Source organism: Stegodyphus dumicola, chromosome 4 (assembly GCF_044657685.1).
Source record: "Stegodyphus dumicola isolate Sdum_Otavi_A_Nest chromosome 4, ASM4465768v1".
Lineage (NCBI taxonomy): Eukaryota > Metazoa > Arthropoda > Arachnida > Araneae > Eresidae > Stegodyphus > Stegodyphus dumicola.
Window position 1 is genome coordinate 83,570,126 of NC_140771.1, and position 11,847 is coordinate 83,581,972.

General features: G+C 35.2%; 1 non-coding gene across 1 annotated transcript; it reads left to right on the top strand.

The window, feature by feature from the left end:
* Window positions 1-9,500: 9,500 nt before the first annotated feature.
* Window positions 9,501-9,572, top strand: TRNAT-GGU (transfer RNA threonine (anticodon GGU)). Its single transcript has one exon. It is a non-coding gene; the product is annotated as a tRNA-Thr (tRNA).
* Window positions 9,573-11,847: the final 2,275 nt, after the last annotated feature.

Below are 11,847 nucleotides of genomic sequence, written 5' to 3' on the forward strand. Positions count from 1 at the left end.
ACTGAACACGTGAATTTCATTATAATAACATGCTTTATATTAATGCTACGTTATTATAATTCAATTTCCTTAATTTCTCTTGCAATTGTATTATAATAATTTATTTTCATATTTGATTTAACAATTAGTTAATGATTAGGCAAAAAGCTAAAATCAAATCTGTAGCTGTAATACATAATGTCTAATTGCAGAAATACTTGTTATTAATTATATTAATATCTTATCCACGGCACGTCGGAAATCGAATTTTGTTAACTAGTACATTGCTAATTGGCCTTTCCTAGAAAAACTTCATTTGATCCGATGAAGGGTTTAATTAAAGCAGAAATTTAAAATTAGGTAAAATAGCAACTTTAGATGGCATAGATTTTCCAAGTTAGTAGTGATAGTAGTAGGAAGTAAGGAAAATTATATTTATAACATACCGACCTGGAAAATACATTAAGTTCAGGCATTAAAAATGTGGTGTCTGGACGGACTACATAATAATAGGCTATATAAACACTGCTAGTACGCGGAGAGTTAGTCAGTTAACCCGTCCGTGCGGAGTTCATCGAGAGTTGATAGTTAGTCAGTTAGTGCCGAGTTGGTCGTCGAGTGCACCGCAAAAGTCTCTTAGTGTATCAAGAGTTAGTGAATCGTCAAGTTTAATCTTAGAGTATGTTGAGCTCCGGGAACGATTGGGCCGAGGAGTCGGGAGCTGCACTCTAGTGTATCGTCGAGTATATCGCGAGTTGTAGCGTGGATAGTCTCGAGAGTACATGGAGTTCCGAGAACTACCGAGCAGAGTCGGGAGTTGTACTCTGGTGCTTTGCTGGGAAGTTGTCTCCACCGTTATAGCCTGGAGGCTGTGTCGCTGATTGTTTCAGCGTAATTATAGTAGTTCTTCGACGACAGCGAAACGTGTTATTGGAGCTGTCTTGAATAATACTGGCCAATAATGTGTGTTTTGATACTTCATCGTCATCGTTATACACTCCAAATCCACAAACCCCGTACAAACGTAAAGGGAGGGAAAAAAAAAAAAAAAAAAAAAAAAAAAACATAACAATATTTTAAAAGTTGGCAAGTCTCCACGAAGTGTTTAGCATCATCAATTTCCTTGAAGCTGCCGCAGAGGTAGAAGTTTTAAAGGTTTAAATCTTTCAAAATCTTCTTCAGGTAATCACAACATTAGGAACTAGTGAATGAACTTGAATTTGAAGGCGCCTTGAGAAGAAGAGTATGAGTGAAGATACATGTTGTTGAAGACGTATGAGTATATATGAGGGAAGGCGTACGAGTAAATTTACGCGTTTAATGCGTATCAGTATGTATGCGTGAAGAAGTATGAGTATCCACGTGCTGTTCGGATGCCAAAAACTTGCTTAATACTATGCTTATCTCTGTAACAGGAGGCTATCTTATAAACACCAATCTTTCTTCCTTTTCCGAAGGTTCATATGAAAAAAGGACAACCCCCAAAAATGTGCCTTCCTCTAGTTACGCCACTGCATAAAAATTCCTTGACAGTCACAAAATATTATGAACATAACCTAACGTTTGTTTTTACTGAAGGCGCTTCCCTGTCTGTTGCCCTGTCTGTAAATTTTCTCTTCCGTAGGGATCAAAATACTGAGCCATGAGTTCATCTTCGACTACGAATAACTAAGAAAATGTTCTTTTAGTTGCACTTTAAACTGCGACGACTTCTTAAAGCAACTACCGTTCAGCAACAACAAACGTCTTAAGCAGCAACAAACTGAGTTTTTTAAATTTGTGACTGAAATTGGGGCATCCGTGCTTGAGAGACCGTGGTTCATGTTATTGTGACTTATCTCACTGTGAGTCACATGTTACTGTGAGTTTTCTGACAGTAACAACAGAAGAAGTCCACAAATTATTACGTTATTCAAAATTGGATGGCTCTAGGTACCGTTGTTTTATCACAATGCGAGAGACATACATACATTTATGCAGATTCTTCATTATTTAATTTATTTAAATGTAACAGAGGGCGACAATATTTGGTGGCAACAATTTGAAAAGTGAAATGAACATTTAAAGTTTTCAATGCAAAATGCGAAAACGAAATCAATAGCCCTTTTGTCCCAATGCACTTTGGGCTAAATATAGTAGCTTAGTGGGAGCAAAAAATTCAATAATTCTCTTTACAAAATTCACCTACAGTCTTGTATCATGTATAATAAAAGCTTTAGGATCTAAAATAACGAACTCTAATAATCAAATTGCATTGTCAAAAGTATAAGTCATTAAATTTATTGTTACGCAATCTATTGCTCTCCAAAAGAGCGCGCTCATGCTATTCGTGAAAAGCTAAAAATAATTTATTTCTTCTTTTAAATGAATTAAGTTTTCTGTGATTCTGTATCAGAGATGTAGCAACACACGATTATTTTTTTTATAATTGTGTTGTTCTAAAGATGTAATTGTGTTGTGTTTCCAGTTTGTACGTTGGAGCAAAAGTAAAATATTTATATTTATTGTGTAGAGTTTGATTTCCAGCCCATTCCTCAAAAGAAGTGAATATAACATTTCGGTGTCAGGAGGTCGAGTTAAGTGAAAATGTGATGGTAATAATATGTATCATCAAATTTTGTGAGAAAAAAAATAGTGTGGTGATAGGAGAATATGTGTAGCGCGGAAACCCGAAATTGAAGACGGTGGTTCCATTGTGTAGATTAAGGTGAGTAGTTAGGTGCTACTTTGGTAGACCGGGTTGCACGGACTTAACCGATTTTTTTTTTTTTTTTTTTTTTTTTTTTTTTTGCGAGCGATACGGCTTATGGTAAACTCATTGCAATACAAAAATCATCTGTGCTGCTACTCACTTGCAGCGTATACGTTAGCTCTATTGATAAAACAAAATTCAATAAAATAGCGCGGATATTATGCGATAATGTCTCCGAAAGAAGCTGGTGTACGAAGTCCCTTGCCAATTGCTTAAAATTAAAAGCAATTAGAAAGGAAAGACTGTTATTTTTTTCCTTTGGTTCAGCAAAGCCTACTGAGAAATTATATGAAGTAGTAGAATTAAAATTATTTAGCAGATACAACCCTAATCAGTATATTCAAATTGAAGTGCTAATGGCCGATACTATTATAGCGGCATCTGTCTCGACTGAGAAGTTGGTACTTAATGAAAAATGGTGGTTAGGTCCAATTTGGCTTTTGAGAGTTGGCCTAAACAGTGGGTTAGAGGGTTACCAAATGTAGACAGTGCGGAAAGCACTGTCTACATTTGACTACATTACAAAGTTTTTGTCTACATTACAAAGAGAGCAAAGAAAAAAATTCTGTCAAACGTTTTGTAGTTCAGTTGGAATTAGTCGAGCAGCTTTGAAACAAATTTTCAGCTTGGAGCAAGTTGCAGAGAGTTTTTGTTTGGTGTTTAAGGTTTATAAGAAATGTGAGGGGTAATTGAATTTTGACTTCCTTCTTAGAAACAAGAGTGTTAAAGAAAAGTTCTTTAATTTCTCTAAATCCGTTCTTAGACGACAGTGGCATACTACGTGTAGAAGGACGTTTAAGAAATGCCAGCTTACCAGAGTCTGTGAAACGTCAAATAATATTGCCTAAGAATCATCCTGTTACAAAATTATTAGTGACATTTTATCATCTTAATTATATGCATACTGGAGTACAATTAGTTAACTCTGCGATGAAACAAAAGTATTGAATTATAGAAACAAAAACTGCAATACGCAGAGAAATAAGAAAGTGCGTTATCTGTGCCAGATTTCGCTCTTAGGTTTCGAAACAAATGATGAATGACTTACCTTCTGCGAGAGTGAATCCCGAAAGACCATTTCTTATATCAGGAACTGACTTTTCGGAACCATTCTTGATCAGCCCTAGACGTGGTAGAGGAATTAAACCACTGAAAATATACGTGTGTGTGTTTGTATGCTTTGCATAAAGGAAATGCTTTGGAAAGCTGTCCATTTAGAACTTGTTAGTGATCTTAGTTCTCAGGTATGTATTGCAGCTCTGAAACGATTCATCGGATGACGAGGAAAGCCAGCTGAAATATTGTGATTGTGGAACGAACTTTATCGTTGCAAGAAATTACTTAAAAACATGTACGATAGAGGCACTTGGTACTTATCTGACCAACGAAGGCGTTAAGTGGACAATGAATGTTCCATCAGCCCCTCATTTTGGAGGCCTATGGGAGGCTGCCGTTAAATCGATGAAGTTCCACATAAGACGAGCTATAGAATCGCATATCCTCTCACAAGAAGAATTTTTAACGTGTCTAGTGGAGATTGAAGCCATACTAAACTCTCGTCCTTCAGTGGCTGCTTCTGAGGACCCAAATGATTTTTCTGTCATTACACCGGGCCCCTTTATTATCGGATCCGACTTAAAAAGTGTTCCTGAGCCTGATGTTACAAATGAGAAAATTCCCATCCGTGAACGGTGGAAATTAGTCACACAGATTTCCCAATCGTTTTGGAAATCGTGGTCAAAAGACTACTTGACTCAGTTGCAAGTGCGCAACAAGTGGAAACTTCGCAGTGCCGATTTACGTGTGAATGACTTAGTGCTAATCAAGGATGAGAACTTGCCACCACTTAAATGGAAGATGGCAAAAGTAATTTGCACTTACAAGGGAACTGACCAAAGAGTAAAGTCAGTCAACTTAAAAACTAAGTCGGGTGAAATGAAAAGACCAGTACATAAACTGGTCAGACTTCCTATAAATGACTGATTAATTTATTTCTTTCATGTTTTATAATTATATTTACAGTTTGTTTAATTTTTTTGTGTTGAATTATATTTCAGTTTATATTTATAGTTGAGCTGATGACGGGGTCATGGGGGTCCCAGCGTGTTATGCCATCCATTGCTCGCCGAAAGAGCGCGCTCCTGCTATTCGTAAAAAGCTAAAAATAATTTATTTCTACTTTTAAATGAATGAAGTTTTCTGTGATTTTGTTTCAGAGATGTGGCAACACGCGATTTTTTTTTTTATAATTGTGTTCTAAAGATGTAATAAGTGTGTTGTGTTTCCAGTTTGTACGTTGGAGCAAAAGTAAAATATTTATGATATTTATTGTGTAGAGTTTGATTTCCAGCCCCATTCCACAAAGAGGGGAACATAACATTTATATATTTATCAAGGCCTCCACACATTTTTATCATTCGTGATTAGCATGGATTTCCTCCTACACGTAGTATGCCACTGTCGTCTAAGAACGGATTTAGAGAAATTAAAGAACTTTTCTTTAACACTCTTGTTTCTAAGAAGGAAGTCAAAATCCAATTACCCCTCACATTTCTTATAAACCTTATAAACCAAACGAAAACTCTCTGCAACTTGCTCCAAACTGAAAATTTGTTCCAAAGCTGCTTGACTAATTCCAACTGAACTACAAAACGTTTGACAGAATTTTTTTCTTTGCTCTCTTTGTAATGTAGACAGAAACTTTGTAATGTAGTCAAATGCAGACAGTGCTTTCGCCACCGTCTACATTTGGTAACCCTCTAACCCACTGTTTAGGCCAACTCTCAAAACTTTTCCGAAGCCAAATTGGACTTAACCACCATTTTTCATTAAGTACCAACTTCTCAGTCGAGACAGATGCCGCTATAATAGTATCGGCCATTAGCACTTCAATTTGAATATACTGATTAGGGTTATATCTGCTAGATAATTTTAATTTTAATTACCAGATTAAAGATAATTATTTAATCTTTTGCCCGCATTACACTATATGATTATTATTTTTCTACTTTTAGCTTATTAATTTTATTATTCTTTTACTATTATTAATTGTGAGTTTTAAATAAAAGTTTATATTTCAAAATATTTATTTATTTATTTATATCTGATGCCTCCAAAGTGTGATTTGTTTGATTTATTTATATCTGATGCCTCCAACGTTGTTTTGCTTCATGAGGATTTACATCGTGTTTAGTCAAAAGTTTAATAACCTCATGGCACTTATTTGTAGACATTTTAGAAAAATTTGCAAACCACTTTATTCAAATAGTTTTCATAAAAGAATGGTTATCTCAACGAGACTTCCAATTTTATTCACTGTAAGCCTTTTTTAGGTAAAGCGTAAGATATTTAATTTTTTTTTTAAACTGAATCTGTCCGTTGTTATTGATTGAACAAAGGCAAGGAAGGAATAAAAACAATCCTTCTTCTCTATTACTATTAACTTCTAGGTAAACCTTGAAACGACTGGTGCTGGACTCATTAAAATCATTATATAATTACTATTTTAAGCGGCTATTTTATTAAAATTTTTATACTTGTATAATATTTTATGTTACTTCTTCAATACCTTACCGTTTTGAATATATAACCTCAAATGGACATCAATGTTACTTTATTATTTTTTTTACGCTTTCTAATATTTATTTACAAATTCGGTGAAAATGAAATTTGGCAGTATTGCAACTGGAGAAGTTTTTAGCCATTGGACAGAAGAAGAAAAGAAATGAAAAATAACCATTGATTTGGTTTTCAAATTCTTATCGCCGGAGTAAAAGAAAAAAGAATGAAAGGAGAAAGAGCAGACGAATCTCTTGAAGCTGCAATACATACAACACAACTGCACAATATAGTCATTCTTGTATACAGCACTGTATACATAGAGAGACAAATCTACCGCACATAGACACTGCTTGAGTTGCAAATATGTTAGTCTAGTGGACAAAAAGACAGACTGCACTGAATTTGCTGGTGTAAAGTATTTTCTCCTTCCCTCTTTCACTATGAAGTGAGTTCCGAACCGAAGAAAACTAGGAAAAGTGCGTAATGTAGCTCTTGGGGGGAAGAGGGAAACGGTATGTTCGAGATTTCATTCGATTTGGGGTGGTCCAAAAGAATAGGGTGCTGAAAAGGATCTTTTTCAGAAATTTTTGTATTTTTTGTCGCCGTGGTATATTCTACCCAAATTCGGTTTTCTTGAAAAGTTTTGCTGGAGATGGAGACTTTCTTTTTGTCGTTCTTCTTTCTTTCTTTATATATTTTCGGATGCATTGAAAGTGGATTGTATCGCTTTCTCTGCGGTTTCAGAGATTTTACCCATCTATATATGCATTCACATGTGTATAATAGACAAATTTCATCGTCATCTGAAAGAAGATTAAGAAATTTTGTTGAAAAAAGTATTTGTATTTCGTGTATCGTTTATTCAATTTATACATTTGAAATATACTTTGCAAACATTCTATCTCTTTTTAATTCGCTTTTAAGATCGTATAATGTTCTTTAAGTGTATGTTTAGAATATTTTCTTGCATATTTGCGGAAAAAATTGAAATATATTTATATCTATCTAGCTAGCTGCTATAATTATATATAGACTTCTTCTCAAAAAATAAAAAAAAGGGAAAACACGAAATAAAAACAAAATCCATTTGATGGGTATGCGTGAAAAAGATCCAAGAGGTTCATGTTGTGTTACTAGTCAACATAGCAAACAGTAAAGTAAAGGCATACAAAAACACACGTATTACGACCATCACATCTCGAATGACCAGATGGGTCGTAAGAAAGTGCAATGGAAGCGTCACGCTAATAGAGGGTATAATACTCTCTAGCTTAAATGCATGCTTGAAAACCGTGAGGCAAGCTGGCAATAGTGTCGTTTATCGCTTGTTGTTGCAGTAGCGTCCATTCCTGTAAAATTGCATGTCGGAGTTCGGGAGTGTGCTTTGCGGTACACTGCGATCTGCTATCCACCAAGACAATATGTCCCATGCATGCTGTATCAGATTCAGGTCCTGTTATCTAGCAAGCCACGGCAGATGTAGAAGGGTTTCACTCTCCGGATAATTCTGCACCGCTCGATCTTTATGCAGGCGGGCGTTATAGCCCATAAATATCGCGTCGGTATCCATTGCAGAGATAAAAGGACACATAAGAGGATAAAGAATTTCTTCGCGGTACCCGATGGCTGTGGTGGAACTACCAGAAATCACAAGTGTCGGTGCGGGCGTTCGTTGCTATCCCAGCTCATACAAATAAACCTCCTCTTCTGTAATGACGATGATGCCTTCGACGATATCTGGCAACCGCTAGCGTGTCACTGGCTCTCTCCATATCATTGCTCTTCGGGAATTCTTCAAAATGTTAAATCGAGAGTCGTCCGTAAAACGTACGTCTCACGGGCCGAGTTCTACCGAGCTTTGACTTGCGAAGGGGACAAAGGAACACAAACCACAGGTCGTCGAGCGTGCAGTCCGCCTTTATGCAGTTTGCGCGACAAAGTTTCGCGGGATAGGAGCCGCCCTGCACCAGCAGAGAGTTGCGACACCAGCTATCGAGCTGTTAGTGATCTACGGCGTCTTGCATATAGCATCATGAAGCGATCATCTGCCAGTGTGGTAATCCTCCGGCAACCAGCCTTACGTCTTCTATAGTGGTTTTGAAACCTTTGGTAACCATTCCTCAGCCTGTTGATGACATTACGATGCACATTCAGCTCTCTTGCAACAGTGGAATGTCTTGCATCAGTTTACAACATCCCGACGGCCCTCCAGCGCATTTCATCATGCAAATGATGTCTTCGGCTCATGCTGTTTTCCATTTTTGCCATCTCGAATTATATGGAACTATCGCTTCTGGTGAATTTATGCGTAGGGCTGGCATGCCCCTTTTTAGGCGTTGTGGTGTGACTGCGGGATTGCATTTAATGCTAGTTTCGGTTGCCTATTTGCATTCGGCTATGAAACCTCTATCTCACATGTTAATTGTATGTTTTAATTCCCCTTTTTACATTTGTACCTTTAATTTTAGCATGTATTGTGTTTTTTTTAGCACGAGTATATATATATATATATAGTGTACTTTCGATTATCCGGTTAGAGAATTATCCATACGGTGTCCGCGCACATTCAATGCTGTAGTGAAAGTGTATAAAAACAAAACTTCGTAAGCCCGAGCACGCTCTTAAAAACACTGAATTATGTCTCTAGATTTAGCTCAAAGATTAACTCATACAATTCGTATTCTTACAATAATCCGAAATTGGTATTAAGAACCTTTCTAGTCATTAGAATAAAAAATGAGAGTTTAGTTTATAAACGATCAACAAGAAATGATATTTCGCTTAAAGCTCGTTACTATTTAAAACATGAATATGCCGGGAAGTCATGTGCACATCATGTGTTTTACGCTGCAATATTTGTATTACTTTTCCGAAAAATTACCATATGTTTAATGCTACTCTAAATTAAGATTATTTTCACTTTTTTAAAAATTCTTTTATAAGGTATTTCTCCCGCCTTCTTAGCATGATTTCGTAGTGTAGTGGTCAACACCCTGGCATAGTATTCCAGAGGTCCATGGTTCGATTCCCGGCGAGGGCGTTGCTCATTTTTCACATCTCCTTCTTCCAAAAATCCTAATGTCTCTACACTTTCAATTAGAATAGATGTTCAGCCTTTCTTATTGGCTAGAATTTTATTTGGGTAATATTTAAGTTGACTTTTGAAAAATGGTAAATTTATAAGGTATTTCTCCCACTTCCCTAGCGTGCCTTCGTGGTGTAACGGTAGCACGCTGGGCTGGTATTCCAGAGGTCCGTGGTTCGATTCCCGGCGAAGGCGATTGCTAATTCTTCATCTTTCCTCCTTCCAAAAAAATACCTAATGACTCTACAAATTAAAGCAAGTGAAAACAGTGATTCTTATGTAATTTAATGGAGTGACTTTCCTCCAACATACTCATTATGCTACGCTCTGCTGAACGACAACACACTGCCACGTGGAAGCTAAAAATAATTTAATTCGGTAATAACACATCTCTTTCAGATTTCTGAGTTTTTTAATTAAATTCGAAAGATTAAATTAAATTCTCTGTGGTTTGCAGCGAATGGATGACTATATCACTATATTCAAAATCTGGTGACTAGCTGCTGCCTTTTTTCCACTATGTGACTAACATGCATGCATACATAAACACATACATATATACATACATGCACTCACGAACACGTACTACATCTACATATACATATAGATTTTTCATTATTCAATAATAGAGATGAAGATGATCATTTAGAATTCTCACTGAAAAAATTAATGAGGAATAATTGTTTAGCCAAAAAGAGCTATTATAGCCAGGGAATACAATTTTGTGTTGTTTCACTTTTCATTCGAGTCTGTTGCCGCTCCGGAAAGAGGGAGAATTTATTCTCTCGTATTTAATTTGTCAGTTATTAATTAACAAACTAAACAATTTCAAGCAACAGATGCAGTTCTTAAAAGTATTATTTTTTACTTTTTAATTTGATTGATTTAAATAGATATGCATTTAATTAATGATATATCAAATTAAAAACATTAAATACTTTTATAGGATGACATTATATATTGTTTTTCACTTCATAAATATGCATTTAATTAATGATATATCAAATTAAAAACATTAAATACTTTTATAGAATGACATTATATATTGTTTTTCACTTCATAAATATGCAGAAGGTAAAAATGTTCCCATGTCAGCCTAAATGACTATTCATCAGTATTATCTATATCATCTATATTAATCTAATATCTCATAAAATGTATCTCTCTTCTACCGGGGATATCTCTATCGATAATCTTTGCTTACAAACCATATCAAATTTTTAAAAGAGCACTTTTGGATTATCGTTGACATCTGAATCCTTTCAGAATTGTTTTTATCACAATTTTAATTCTTTTATAGTCTTTACAATCTTTTATAATCTTTATTGCATATTATCTCTTAAAAATAAATATATTTTAATTAAGGTAATTATTATGGGTTATTATTAATCTTATTCTAAATTTTTGTTATTTCAATATCGACATCCAAGCTCAAATTTACTTTTTTTACACGATGATGAATGTCTACCACCAGGAAGAGATATGAATTAGAAAACTGACTGATCAATCCTGAAGCGTAAAGACAGAAGAAAATTAATTTTCGTGATTGCTTCGAATGGATCTGGATTATAATTTCCATATATATATATATATATATATATACACACACACGCACACACTTTTGTACGGACAACTGGAACAGGTAAAAACCTAATGGTAAACTTAAAATAAAAATCCATTAAAGTAGCAATGAAGAGTACACATGAAGAATTGCAAAGAAAGGTGAAAAAATAGGGAAAAAATATTCATTTCCGTTGTTTACCGCTTCAGACAGAACTTGTCAAGGGGAAAGTGTTTGAAACTCTAAACTGGGCGATTGATGAATTCCGAATACATGTTTTGTTTCTCTAAATCATTTGAGACATAAATCGTTTTAAACAAATTTCCATTATAATAATTAAGATCACAGCGAGTCTCAAATAAGTTCAGAACTTCCCCTACATGCGTCCGTACTCTCAGATAACAAACATACACTCGTAAGAATATTGAAAAGAACAACTACAAATATCTAAGTATTAAGCATACTGAACAAAATATCACTAAATGCAATAAATTGAAAAAATAAAAAATAGAAATCTAATGAAAACGTAATATACATACAGGGTGGCCATAAAAACTTCTATGATATATGAGCCCTGTGAATTCGCTCAACTAATCGAAATATTTTTATTGTTATAATTATATTATTGTCACGACTACAATAACAGTGAATAAATTTCGAAATTTTCGAACTGCAAAACCCACGTTTTTCTGCACAAGTTGATCAACGTATTGGAAAACCGTAAATGATGTTGGAACGATACACGTATGATGAAAAGTGCCTGCGCAAAACATTTCCAAAGGACATCTTAAAGGACCAATGACAACACAAGAGACAAGGGAAAAGCATTTATTGGAATTACAAGTTTCAACGTTTGTGATAGAATTATCTTCCGTGACTTTGCACTTTCGTGGCCATACGATCCCTCCC